This window comes from Lissotriton helveticus, chromosome 6 (genome assembly GCF_964261635.1).
Source record: "Lissotriton helveticus chromosome 6, aLisHel1.1, whole genome shotgun sequence".
In the NCBI taxonomy this organism is placed as follows: domain Eukaryota; kingdom Metazoa; phylum Chordata; class Amphibia; order Caudata; family Salamandridae; genus Lissotriton; species Lissotriton helveticus.
Window position 1 is genome coordinate 487,823,506 of NC_136067.1, and position 14,165 is coordinate 487,837,670.

A 14,165-nucleotide genomic window follows, 5' to 3' on the forward strand; every position below is an offset into this window, starting at 1 on the left:
ATAAATGGTTCTCCTTCCCACAGCATTTCCAAATCTGTCCAATGGCGGGACATTCACCTTCATGTGGAAACGAAAATGCACGCCTGAAACAAAACTTCTTTTTCCTTGGAGACATCACTCTGTGTTCTTCTGCATTGTGCTGTTGCTTACTTTTTATGTTCATGAGTGACTCACTTTGGGCACCTCTGGATTCCATGTCAGCAGCTTGACGATCAGCACGTTCTTAAGCTCTGGAAACCATGAGAACTCGCTCCAGACTAAGAGTTTCTCTCAGCATTTGTTGTCTGAATAAATCTGACTGGCATCCGTCAATAACACTGAGACGTATAGCTTCCTCAATATTAAATTAATTGAACTTACAGTGCTTGATGAGCATAACCAGTCTCTCAACAAATTTGTCGATGGTTTCACCAACTTTCTTTCATTCTCGACTTAAAATTACCTTTCGTAATCTACATTTGGCATTGGATTGAACTTGAGATTCAAGGTTTCTTTAATTTGATGGTATCTGATTTTGTCGGTTCACTGCATTTTCTTTATGGATTCTTTTAAACAGGGTCAAGACTGCTTTGCAACCGTCCATCATTTTCTTTTGTGATGTTGCTATGTGCTCCCTAAGTGGCTAAGGGTATGCCCGGATGTGGGTTCCTTGCTCGCTGAGCCACTGGATTCAAGCTAGCCAGGCTGATGAAGGGTGATACTCCAAAACCAGTCCCAAGATGCTTGCTTCCAGTCCAGGAAGGACCTAGCCTGGCAGTTCGGGATGGATTGTTCCCATGGGGAGCAGAGTCAAGACTGATTTGCATATGTCTGGGTCCAGTGGCGACCGGCACAGCTCCCATATGTTGGGGTGGGCACACAGGGGGCAGGGTGGAAGTAGCGTGCTGCAATGCAAAAAAAACCAAATGAAATAAAATAACCCTTAGCTTGCCACCGCCGGGTCCAACGTCTCTGCTCCTGCTCTCCTGCGTACGAATCCAGGAACAGGAAGCAGGCAGCCAGGCTCCCTTCCCTAAGCCAATCACAATTCTGCAATGCAGCATTGTGATTGGTCTGAGCACCGTGACAGGGAGCTCAACCAGGGGCTGAAGGGGTGGGCATGTTCTCCATGCAGGCTGTAATGCAACCTGCATGGAGAACGGGGAAGTGCTCATGACTGTTTTGGGTGACCCAAGAGGGTCAACCAAACAGTTATTGTGCACATAGGAGTGGGTAAACCTCTCCTCCCCTGCTCTGTAGCCCCACCCCACCCCACCCCTTCACGCCAGCTGCTGCAGCAGGAAAACAAAATAAAATGATAATAACATTACGTTATTATTGTTTTATTTTTTCCCCTCTTTTCCTGCTTGAAGGCAGTGGGGTGACGCTCCTCCACCATAGCGGAGGAGCCGCCACTGTCTAGGTCCAAACTAGGGTGATATGGCAAGCAAAAAAATGATGGATTAAACCCAGATCTATGACTGGGTGTGAATGTTTGAACATTTTCAACATCATTTCATTTTGTTATGTTGTTCTTTCACAACTTCACCAACAAGATTCTTAAGATATTTAATAATCTTTTTGTTATCTATTTATTTTGATGCCTCAATGAATTCATCAAATGTCTCTATCCAAGCAGTCCATCTGTTTCAAATATTGTGCTTTGTGGTGGTATCGAATGGCGGTGGGGGTTTCAGGAAGGCAGTAATTGGCGACGAGGGAAACTGGAGTTAATTATACACGAAGGAATTCGAAAAAAAAAAAAAATTCTCTTCTTGAAAGGAAAAGCGGACCGGAGTAAAAGCTTTCTGTGAGTTACATGTTCACATAATTTTTTTCTTCGACGTTGCCACCGCTTTTGCCTACTGCGCTTTACTTAAATTACAAACTGTGGTTATATCTAACCAGGGCCACTAACGGAGCAACCGTTAAATGTCATCGTGTACCTGCATCTTTTGACTGTGTTCGCCATTCCAATGCGTGCGCCGACTGTGAGAGGGACAGCGCGCGTCACTCGAGAACGCTACTGCAAACAATAACACCCTCAGGAACTGACGTCGGACGCAAATCTTAGGCGCGGTCTCAATTTTGCTTAGTGCACTCCCTGGCAGCGCTCTGTTACAGGCATTTCTTCTGAAATTTTAAAAAATCCCGTTTTTGTATTTGTGTTATCTGTGTTAGCGCAAACCTTTTCCCCTGCTTTTAAATTAGTTGGCCACGCTTACCTGCACGCTGCCACTTCCACTTGCACTATAATCGCTGAAGCACCGCATTTAGCGGGTCCCTCGCCAGTGTCTCGACGGCGGCCATATTGCATGAGGGGTGAGTCACAGCGCGGTCTAGTCCTCACTTAGGAGGCGCGACCAAATAAATTGGAGCCATGCGTACGTGCAGCGTAATCGCGCAGCGGGATCGCCGGACTTCCGCCGGAGTTACGCCTGAGTTCAGCCCGTCTGCGCCCGTCCGCGCTGAGGACGGGCTGCAGGTCGGGCTGGACTCGGCTACCACCCCACTATCATCCTCTGAGGCAAGTAGACAATATTCTAGGGTCAACTTTCTTTCACTTAAACCACGCTTGTTGTCTTGCTCACATCGCTTTTCGCCTGAAGGGATTTTGCATTCCCGGTGTTGTAGCACATGCTTCTCTTCTTTTAATTTTGTATCTAATGACTCCATTAATTCGTTGTCCCGTCTAACTCGACCATCCACCTCTTCAAGAACTGGTTTCCTTATTAACGCGCGCTCACTTGTCAAGCACAATGTGGCTTTCCACGACTTTGTTGATGCGCGACAACCTGACTGGGTGTTTATTACTGAGACCTGGGCATCTGACACTTCTGGCCATGATTTGCTGATGGCCATTCCTGATGGCTATTCTTTGCACAGGCAGGATAGATTGCTCCGCAGAGGTGGAGGGATTGCTATTCTTTCTAGATCCTCCCTTGCATGTAACATCAAGCTTCTATCCACGCCTCAAGATCGCTTCGAAGCTTTTTATTTCTGTATCACTTGTGCCCCGTCGGCATCTTTTACAGGGATCTTAATGTATAGGCCTCCGGGCCTTAGATCTGGCTTCCCCGCGGACCTATTGAGAATTCTTGAACCCTATTTTGGTAAGCCTTGTCTTACCATCTTGGGCGATTTGAATTTTCATCTTGAGGACTTCAATTCAAATGATACTACATCTCTGGTTGAGTCACTTGGAGCTTGTGACCTTCATCAACTTGTGAGCAGTCCTACTCACACGGCTGGTCATATACTTGATGGGGTTTTTTCTAACGATCCCAGATTGTCGACTGGCCACCCTCTTCCACTGGTTTGGACAGACCACTTTGCAGTTCCGCTGGAATTTATTCTTCCTGCCCCCTGTTCTGTTAATCAGACTATTTCCGCACACACTCTCAGGAGAAACTTAAGGAATGTTACGGACAAGGCTCTTGTCTCCTTTGTCTCTTCCACTGATTCTCTCGCTCATAAGGATGCAGGCGAGGCAGCTTCTGATCTGTCGAATTCCATAGTCAGTGCTGTTGATAAACTTGCCCCTGCTTCTCTGCGATATGTAGCAAGGCGGAAGCCTACTGCACCTTGGTTCTCTAGCCAGCTGAGACTCTTGAGGCAGAGATGTAGGTGCACCGAGAGAAGGTGGAGGAAATCATGGGATTCTAGGGATCAAGAGGCCCATAAGTCTGCATTACGGGAGTATAAACAGAGAGTGGTAAAAGAGAAGCAGGAATACTTCTCCAATCTTACCAGTTCTCTTTCATCTCCTGGGGAGCTGTTTAAAATCGCCGACTCATTATGCTCCCTTCAACTCCCTGATCCTGTAGTCAATTCACAGGAATTGTGCAACAAGATCTCTGACTTTTTCCATAAGAAGATCTTTGATATCCATGCTTCTTTGGATGTCGAACGCCTTTCATTGGATCATAGTATTTCCACCGGGCTATCCAGTCTTGATTCTTTCAGTAAAGATTCTTCTAATCCATCTTTATCGGAATTTCCCCCCCTGTCGCTGGAGGGACTGAATCTCTTGCTGGATAGAACCAAATCCTCTTCCCCTATGGATCCTCTACCTCTTAAAAAACTTAAAGAGTGTAGAAGCAGTCTTCTTCCTCCCATGCTCATGGTTATGAATAAATCTATTTCCCAGGGCTCTTTTCCAACGGTATGGAAGAAGGCTATTGTAAAGCCTCTCCTTAAAAAACCATCCCTTGACCCTGGCCTTTTAAAAAACTTTAGGCCGATCTCCCTTCTCCCTGCTCCTGCAAAAATGTTGGAAGCACACCTAAACTTTCATTTGTCCTCCTTTCTTGATCATTCTGGATATCTAGATAACACACAACATGGTTTCCGGAAACATCACAGTACAGAGTCCGCTCTGACCCTTGTGGCCGACAAGAACCGGCGGAAAGTGGACTCTGGCCAAACTACTGTCTTGGTCCTACTTGATCTCTCGGCCGCATTCGATACCCTGTCTCCCGCCATTTTAACATCTCGGCTTAGGGAGGCAGGGGTTGAGGGATCGGCCCTGAGTCTTTTGAACTCTTTTCTTTTAGAAAGAGAGCAGAGAGTGATGCTTGGGAACTACCTCTCCCCTGCCAAGTCTTTGCAATGTGGGGTGCCACAAGGGTCGGCCTTGAGTCCGACCCTGTTTAACATCTATGTGGCCCCCCCTTGCTAGACTAATAAGATCGCAGGGGAAGGAGGTAGTATCCTATGCCGATGACACTCAAATCATGGTGTCTCTGGCTCATTCCTCTGTGGCAACATCCGCCTTGAGCTTCAGGGTATGCATGCAGTTGGTGGCAGACTGGATGACTGTTAATTCCCTGAGGCTCAATGGCGAAAAAACAGAGGTATTGGTCTTTGGAAAGAACCAGGACGTTTGGTCGAGCGAGTGGTGGCCTTCTTCTCTTGGCATCTGCCCCACTCCCTCCCAATCAGCCAGAAATCTAGGTGTGATATTTGACACCTCACTCTCTATGTCCTTTCAAGTTAATAGGACCGTGGCCACTTGCTGGGGTGTGATTAGGACTCTTAATAGAATCCGCGAATATCTTTCTCCCCAAGCTCGTAAACAAATTGCAGTCGCTCTTGTTGGCTCCAGGTTGGATTATTGTAATTCCCTGTATATGGAGTCCAACAAGAGCCACGTGCACCGACTGCAAATTGTGCAGAATGCGGCTGCACGTTTTGTATTGGCCCTTCCTAAGGTGTCATCTGCGACTAAAGCCAGGAAAGACCTTCATTGGCTTCCAGTGCAGCATAGAATTTCTTTCAAAATTCTTTGTATGACCTACAGAGCATTGGCGGAGGGACCAACGAGTGGGATTAGTTCCTTACTCGCCCGCTATGTTCCAGTTAGAGGCCTTCGATCCGCTGAACTACTCCAACTTGTCGTGCCACGTGTTAGGCTGGCCTGATGGGGAGCTAGGGCCTTCTCAGTTGTGGCCCCTCAGCTTTGGAATTCTATTCCAATTGAGCTTAAGAGGTTGCCATCAATTGATCTGTTCAAAAAGGAACTAAAAACTTGGTTCTTTAGGAAGTCCTACCTTTGATTGAATGTTCCTTGGAGTGATAAGCTGTGATTCTGATGTTAGGCGCCTTGACGCCCATTGGGCAAAGTATGCGCATAATAAGAACATTTTCATTCATTTTCATTGTAACCATTTATGAGATAGGTTGATTCTGAGAGTGGAGTTCTAGCCCGACACTGTCTGCAGTCTCCCGGGACCCACTTCATACATGTCATCTGTAAGGCCCTGTGCTGGCCTCTGGATCATCTTGGACAGTCTGTGGAACTTTAATGTCCCTTTTGGTCTCCATTGGAGCCCTTCACTTTTCTGGAGACGTTTGGAGTTGTTCTGAACCGCCATCCAGCAGCTTTGGTGGTGTGCCGCTTTGTGTATGGATGGCTCGGTAAGCAACCCCCAGGCATTTTCTGTGGGGGCTACTTCACCCAAAGCTGTGGTATGATGACTCTCTTTAATTGGTTCAAGTAAGCAGATTACCTTTTCTTGTATCTGAATTGCTATGCCTTTTTTCAGCGTCTCTTTATCCTGTTGACATCTGGTTGATCTCTGCCTTGCAGCGCTTCGATCATACTATTATCTTGCAATTTGATGCTCTTTCATAACCTGGTGGTATCTGTCTTTAACGTTATCACTCCATATGCTGTATAGCTTTAGATTGCATAGTAGCACGGTACCTCTCTTTACGGCCTTACCTGTAGGTTTTTGGCCAAGGATGTGTAGACTTCTCAGTGAAGTTTTGTTATATTCAAATACTTCACACTGGTTGTAACTGTGAACTCAACATTCTAACCTGCATTCACTTCACTACTCTCTAACACATACGTCACAGTTGTATGGGGTCCATCAGGAGCCAAAACGGTTCTGTTATTGCTAACTCACACAATGCTACAGCCGATGTTGAATTTTCTGCCAAAATCTCACTGTAGGTAATGGCCGGGAATGCTGGCAGGAAATAAATAGCAGTTTACTGCTACACTTAAGTACAGGGCAGAAGAGGGGCATGATCGTGGACTGCATGCTAAATTAGAGTTGAGAGCTACATAAGATAAGGTGTGTCACATGGTCATGGAGGCGGAATGCGTTGATCATCCCGACTTTGTTTCCATGATGTTGTATGGTATCTCCATCCATGTGACATAGAGGTATCATGCCCTTTTGCAAGCAAGTGAATAATCCCCTGGCTGCTAGTTAAACTATGAAATGCAGCAATATTCAGGGTTCACTAGACTCCTCAGGTCTCAGTGCCACTTCATCTGCTGCACCAATGAAATCTATGCCCCTGCATAGAGCCATTTCAAATTAAAAAAATATATAAGGTGAACATTTTGAGAAGTGGAAGTGGAGAGGTCACTGGAAAGGAAAAAAGAATATGTTGTTCCCACAGTGAAGTCTCTTAGAACTTTAGCATCCATGCATGGCACTGTTCTCCTATTCTCTGCCTATAAAATAAGGTGCCCACATCTTAACCCCTTGACTGCTGCTAAGACTTTCCCAACCAGTGCTGAGCCCAATTTGGGGTACTTTGCACTTACACTTCCATAAACTTTTTTCCACATAAGGTATTCAAGTCAACTTTGAGTTTTTCACTTTAACCTCACAGGGTTCTAAGTGTGTCCAGGGTTTGAAAATGCTCATGGAAGGGACAGAGAAAACAAAAAGCTAAACAATTTTTGGGGGTGGGAAAAGGTCCTTGCTAAGAAAGTGTCTGTTTGTTCTCCCTAAAAGTTTCATTACAAAAGGTTTGCTTTGGTAAAATCACCATCCTTCCAGCTAGCACAGAAAAATGCTGAGCTGAATAAAAAAACATTTTAAAACCAGAGTTTTGAAATTTGTCTGCGAGGTGGTCCATTTTTCCTAATTTTTGTGCTTAGAACCTGCTTTCAGTTTGTGGAGGAAAAACATGATTCCAGAAATCTACATATTCCTTAAAAGTGGGCAAAGTCGGAGTTCGGTAGTGGGTTATTTGTGGGGATGCCTCAATGTTTTCCTTAACTAATGTTGAAATAAAAAAATAATGAAAATGAGTTGGGGATAAACTGTCGTTTGCGACGTTTTCATCTGTAGCTGTCATAATAGCTGATTTATAAAAGCAATATATGTCCCTATATATATATATATCCAGAACTGTCTATATATATATTACCTACTGGCGGTCGCCAGTAGGTATATATAGTTAGGATTTTTTCTCTAGGGGTTTTTTGAAAATTCTATGTCTAATAACTTTGGCGTTTGTGGACGGAATCGGCTGAAATTTTCAGGAAAATGGCACATTTTGTTTCTGAGCAGCCCTTGAAAATTTGGGGGGGGGTTCGTCCAGTGGGGGCCGAGAAAAAAGGGGGGTCCCAAAACGTGTTTTTAATATTGAGTTTTCCATAGGGCGGTTGGCCTCACTTTTAGCCCGAACGGCTGAATGGATTTGCACGAAACTTGGCAAAATTGTAGGGACTGGTTGCCCGATGTGCCTTTTGTAGGTCTCAATATATGTGCTCCAGTGGATTTTGAGAAATTAACGTTTAAAAAAAGATATATATCTGTAACAGCGGACCGGTTAGCGCTCTGGTTCGCGGACTTTTCGCGCAACGGAGCTTTGTGAAGCGAAGCTGATTGGTTCTCCGGCGTCTGTCAACATTCCAAACAGTCCGTAGCGGCCGCCATCTTGTCTCTCGGTAGGATCGAGAGACAAGAGGAGGTCAAAACAAAGGGGGAAATAACTATAAGGGGGCATAGTAGATCCTCGCTGACCCCCTAGGTTTGATGTGGAGGTTTTAAAAGGGCCCCGCGGGGCAAAAAAAAACCAAAATAATAATAATCGAACGGCTGAATGGATTTGCACGAAACTTGGCAAAATATTAGGGACTGGTAGCCCGATGTGCCTTTGCTAGGTCTCAATATATGTGCTCCAGTGGATTTTGAGAAATTAACGTTGAAAAAAAGATATATATCTGTAACAGCGCTCCGCTTCGCGTACTTTTCGCGTTACGGAGCTTTGCGAAGCTGATTGGTTCTCCGGCGTCTGTCAACATTCCAAACAGTCCGTAGCGGCCGCCATCTTGTCCCTCGGTAGGATTGAGAGACAAGAGGAGGCCAAAGCGAAGGGGGAAATGACCATAAGGGGGCATAGTAGATCCTTCCTGACCTCTTAGGTTTGATGTACCATTTTGCCAAGTTTGGTGTAATTCCGTTCAGCCATTCAGGCTGTAGACGTATGTAAATGTCCTATGAAAAATTGCATGGGGAAAACACATTTGAAAGTGTTGAAATTTAGAACCAATTAAAATGTTACTTTGGTTTTGTATTTGTGTGTGATGAAAGTTAATTGGTTATGTATATATGTCAAATGAGAGGAAACCACAGCCATTTTGTGATACTACTGTCTGAGGTACATTTGTGAGGAATTTTTGGTGGTGAATTTCTGGTGTTTGATTTACACAGTACTAACACTTCTGCTACTTTTAAAAAGGTGAGTTGTTAATTTGTATGGGGAACTATGTTGTACACTTGAAGATAATTTGAAAAATGTTTTCTGTTATTTATTTGCAGTCCTTCTGTTATACTAAATACTTGATAAAGTTAGTTTTATATTATGTATTACTAAAGACGATAAATGAAAGTGATTATTTTTTTCTGCAATTTACAGCAAGCAATTTCAAAATAAAATGGCTCACAATGAAGAGACCGTGGCAATTTCTTTTGAATTGTCCAACACATTGATTGAAATTGAGAGCACCAATAATGAAATATTGTCACAAGGAGGACATGACTTGTATGATTCCATTAGATTGATTGAAATGGACAGCACCAAGAATGAAATATTGTCACAAGGAGATGACTTGAATGATTCCACTACATTGATTGAAATTGAGAGCACCAATAATGAAATATTGTCACAAGGAGGAGATGGCTTGTATGATTCCATTAGATTGATTGAAATGGACAGCACCAATAATGAAATATTGTCACAAGGAGGAGATGACTTGAATGATTCCACTACATTGATTGAAATTGAGAGCACCAATAATGAAATATTGTCACGAGGAGATGACTTGAATGATTCCACTACATTGATTGAAATTGACAGCACCAATAATGAAATATTGTCAGAAGGAGGAGATGACTTGAATGATTTTTTTGATCAATCTCTTGATGGCGAATTTATCGAGTGTTTGGAGACCATAGAGTTACAAGAATCATCATTGCAGACTTTTAATGAGGAGATTCCAGATGAGATGATTGAAGAGGAAATTACTGATGAGGACATGTTACTAGTTCTTTCAAATTTAGAAAATTCTGAAGAATAAATTTATATTTAGAAATCAAAAATTGTTTGAGACATTATTCATTTTTATTTTTAATTTATGAGGTTGTAGCGAAGTGATTGTAGTATAAAATGAGACTTATAGTATAGAGTGCAACATTTTTATGTTACATGGTAAGTTTACTCATATTTACTTCCCTTCTGCCACTATATTATCTCCAATGTGTATTTGACATGTCTTCTTCATCTCCGGCCTCCTTTCTCTCACTGTGTGTCTCCGATGCATCTTATCGCTGGTATTTTGTGTAATTACAGAAGAGAGTAAAATAAAATAGTTCGGAACGTGAAAAGGGGGCAAAGTAGAGTACTCCTCACCCCCTAGGCCTTTTTAGGCGGTCCCAAAAGGATCAGTTTCTGCTTTCCTGAGAGATTATGGTATGAGTTCCATATACCACAATAACTTGCATTACAACATGCAAGATATCTATCTCCTATTACCAACTTTTGGAGATATTCGCGCTAAGCGCGAATATCTCCAAAAAGTAACACCTGCCCTGAGCAGTTCTTAGCCATGTTATCCAATGGGAGGTGGATAACATGGCTAAGAGTATTAGCTCGGTAATGCATGAATATCGCTGAGTTTTTAGCGATATTCATGCATTGCGGCCGTTTATTATCGCATTTGCGATAAACCTTGATAATAGTAAGGTTTATCTTCGATAATTTCTGACGATGCTTAGTGGTAAAAAATTGGTTGGTAAGCATCGTTAGCGATAAATATCGCTTAACTTTGGTAATATGCCCCAACGTCTGTTAACGTTCGATTCGAAGGAAATGAGGAAGTGTTGAAAAACATTGTCTGCGCCATCTTGCCTTTTTTGAAATGCCACACTTTTGTCGTGCACGGCAGCCATTTTAGATGTCTTGACCAGACCCACTCTCTGCACGCTGTCGATTCGTAGCATGGCTCCTCACCCTCGTAAGCATCTCCCCCAGGCACTGGTCACCACCGCTCTCTGTCTTATGCATGGGCAATAAACCTTCCCCCATCTGCGCTGCTCTTCCCTGAGAATCACACTCTGTGCCCGCCCGACACCTCCCTTTCGCCCTATTCACTACCGCACCCTCTGACACTCCTCTTCCTCTGTGTCCGAATGTCCAGGCCGGTCCTAGGCTATCAGCTAGCCCTGCAGATGTAGTTTATGGCCCCAGCTGTAAAGAATCACCCCTCTTCAAAGGAGTTATAGTAGATCAAGGCCCACACCCGATGTGATCCGTCACAGCACACGCGTTCCTACTATCTGAAAACCATCCTGTATTGTGATTGGGGAGGGGACCGAGCCTGAAGCGGAAGATTCCAGGAATGACTCTTTGTACATCAAAGTTTTTACAATTATGTGTCACATTAAAAATATATAGCACTCCAACAAAGTAGTAGGAATATAAAACTTTAATAACATATAAATATATACAACAAAACAAAAACAGTAAAAACATTTAAACAACGAAGAGACCGTGGCAATTTCTTTTTAATTATCCAATAGATTTATTGAAATTGACAGCACCAATAATGAAATATTCTTGTCAGTAGCGGTCTGTTGTGCGAATAGTTCCAAGGCAGCAGAACGCGCTGAAATCTAGATGGCACGAAAGTGATGTCTAGTAAGTTGCCGCCCAGCAAAAAACGGCGTGGGGCGCCGCGGGGGTGAGTGAGTCCAGTAGGCACCACAGCTATTCTTACCGGCATTGCAGAATTACTGCTGGGGACAATGCCTGTGCTGTAGCAGGGTCACAGCAGAAACAAAAAGGATTCTGTTGAAGATGTTGTTGGTTTTCAATTTGAAAACAGTTCTGGTGTCAACTGCTATGCTAATGTAGTGGTTAATGTTTTGTTTTCTCTAGAAAATGTAAAAGAGGGGGAGGCAGTCCAAAGTTCCGTTAAAAGGGCAAAGGAAAGGATCGGTGGTTTGAACTATCAGTCAAAAAGGGGAGGGGGTGCAATAATTTTTCCTACCGGGTCACACTGTGCTTTCACCGGAAGTGAGGTCTGCAGGATTGTAGTAATTCAAAGTGAGGCTGGCGCCAGCATGGGAGCGCCGACGTCCCGCGGATACAGTTTCGTCACTCCACGGGCGATCATGGCAGTCATTCCCCATCGGGGGTCGGAGACTCCCGCGGCTCCTCTAGAATCTTCAAGGTCGTGGAGGACTACGGTGGTGGAGTCAACCAGTGACCGGGCCATTTCTTTATGTTGGGCCCGCTCTTGCCAGGTCGACCGCCATTTTGAGAGTTCGGCAGCTACCGGCGATCGCGGGGTCACATGAGCGGACGGGCTCCACCCTGCCGGGCGAGACGTTGCAGCATGGCCACAGTGGAAGAACCGTTATCTAGGTCGTTCCGAAACTGTGCAGCACTGTAGTTGTTAGGATGCCACCGCCTGGAGCGCTGAGGGTGCAGCTGGGAAGCCTCCACCTGGGGAGGCGGGAGAGGCCTGTTCGCACCGTCTCTCCCTCCCAGTGCACCCCACGGCGTCTCGCTTGAGATTTGTTATGGCCGGACCAGGCGATGAGGACGAGGGGGGGGTCGGAGGCATGTGCAAGACATCCCCCTCCAGTGTTGTCGCAGCCATTATAAAAGAAAGAAGTGTCCCGTCCGTCTTCGGGCCGGGCTTCCGGTGGATGTCGGCCGGACGCCCCTGGCTCTGGCCCCATGAACGGGTTTCTTGGTTTATCGGCTGCAGCCGGATCCCGTCGGCCTCGGCCCCCCGACCGTTGGTGGTCGGACCGGAAGAGCATGTGGCGGGACTACCTGCAACTCTCAAGGGCCACCGCGGCCGGACTGGGAGAGAGAGGGGAGGGTCGAGGAGACATTCCCCCCCCCTGCAACTGTTCAGCGTTGTAAAGGCAATCCCCTGGCTTGGTCCCGCTGGTCTCGGCCTCTCCTCCGGCTACACCCTACGTTAGGATCTCCTGGCCGAGGCGTGGCAGCAGGACCTGCCTTATATGGGCTGCTCCCGGCTGGGCGTAGCCGGAACCCTGCCCCACCTTGGAAGTTTCCAGAGTGGGGGTGGATGTTCTACTGACTTGCATTTTCCCTAGTCTATCGATTTTTTTGGCGTGGCAGGCGGTGGGACAGCGAGGGGTGATTTGGTTTCTCTTACTGTTTTTCTGGTCTCTCACCACTGGCATATTTTAACGTTTTCTTGTTTCTAGGACATTAATAGGTTTTATCATTACGTTATGTTATCGTTTCTTTGTTCGTTGTTTAATAAAAGTTCATGTTCATCAGTGGCCTACTGATTTTCGTTTTCCTATTTTTTTCTTTCCAGGTTGTTTCATGGTAAAGTTTCTGTTAACAGGATACAGTGATCACTTCGTTATTATTGCATATGTCCTTTTCACTAGGGGTGCTCTCTGGTCGGGCCAGATGACGTATCTCTAGTAAATGGTCCGGGTGAAAAAGGTGCATCAATCAGTGGGGAGTAGATAGGCATGACAGATTACAACGGGGGAGAACGGTCCGCATTACGTACCCTTTCACTACTTGCAAAGATTTTCCTACGTTTATTTGCAAACAGGGAATACCTCCAAAAAGAACTAATTCTCAAACAGTCAATGTTCGGACAATCAATCAATCAATGAGGAATGAAATAGGTACGACGTGTTAAAGGCTTGCGTTACCTACCCTTCACTATCTGCAAAGGGAGATAGAATATTCCTATTCTTCCTCGTTTGCAGGTAGAGAAGATCGTTAAGAGAATTAACTTCGAACAATTCAATGCTCGATTGAAACAATCAACAAGGGGTACTGTGAACACAAATGAACGCCGCTTATATACATACGCATTGCTATTTTCAACAGGTTGTTCCTAATGTTTCTATTTTAGCGAGGTCAAAAGAGATCCCATTAGTGGCCTACTGATTTTGCTCGATTCCTTTTGTTTTTTTACACGATTTTTCGCTATCTGCAAAGACTAAACAGAGTATTGCGACTCTGTGCTTGTTTGTAAATAGAGAATGAACCAAAGAGAACAATCAATCAAATGGAGAGAGAAGCAGGCACGACGGATTACAAAGGGGGAAAGGGCTGCGTTAACTACCCTTCACTATCTGCAAAGAGAGAGTACTCCTAATAGAAATGAGGGGTGGGGGGCAGCAATCAAAGCAGATCAGTGTGCATAAACACGAAAAAAAAAATTCTTACCACGTACTTGACATTCGACAGCTTATGATATTTGCTATTAAAAAACCATTGAAATTCACTGAAAAAACCATAGGTTATAGACCATATATAGTTAGGAATTAGCATTTACAAAACCTTGAAAATTCACTGAAAAAACCATAGGTTATAGACTATATATAGTTAGGAATTAGCATTTAAAAAACCTTATTTTACTC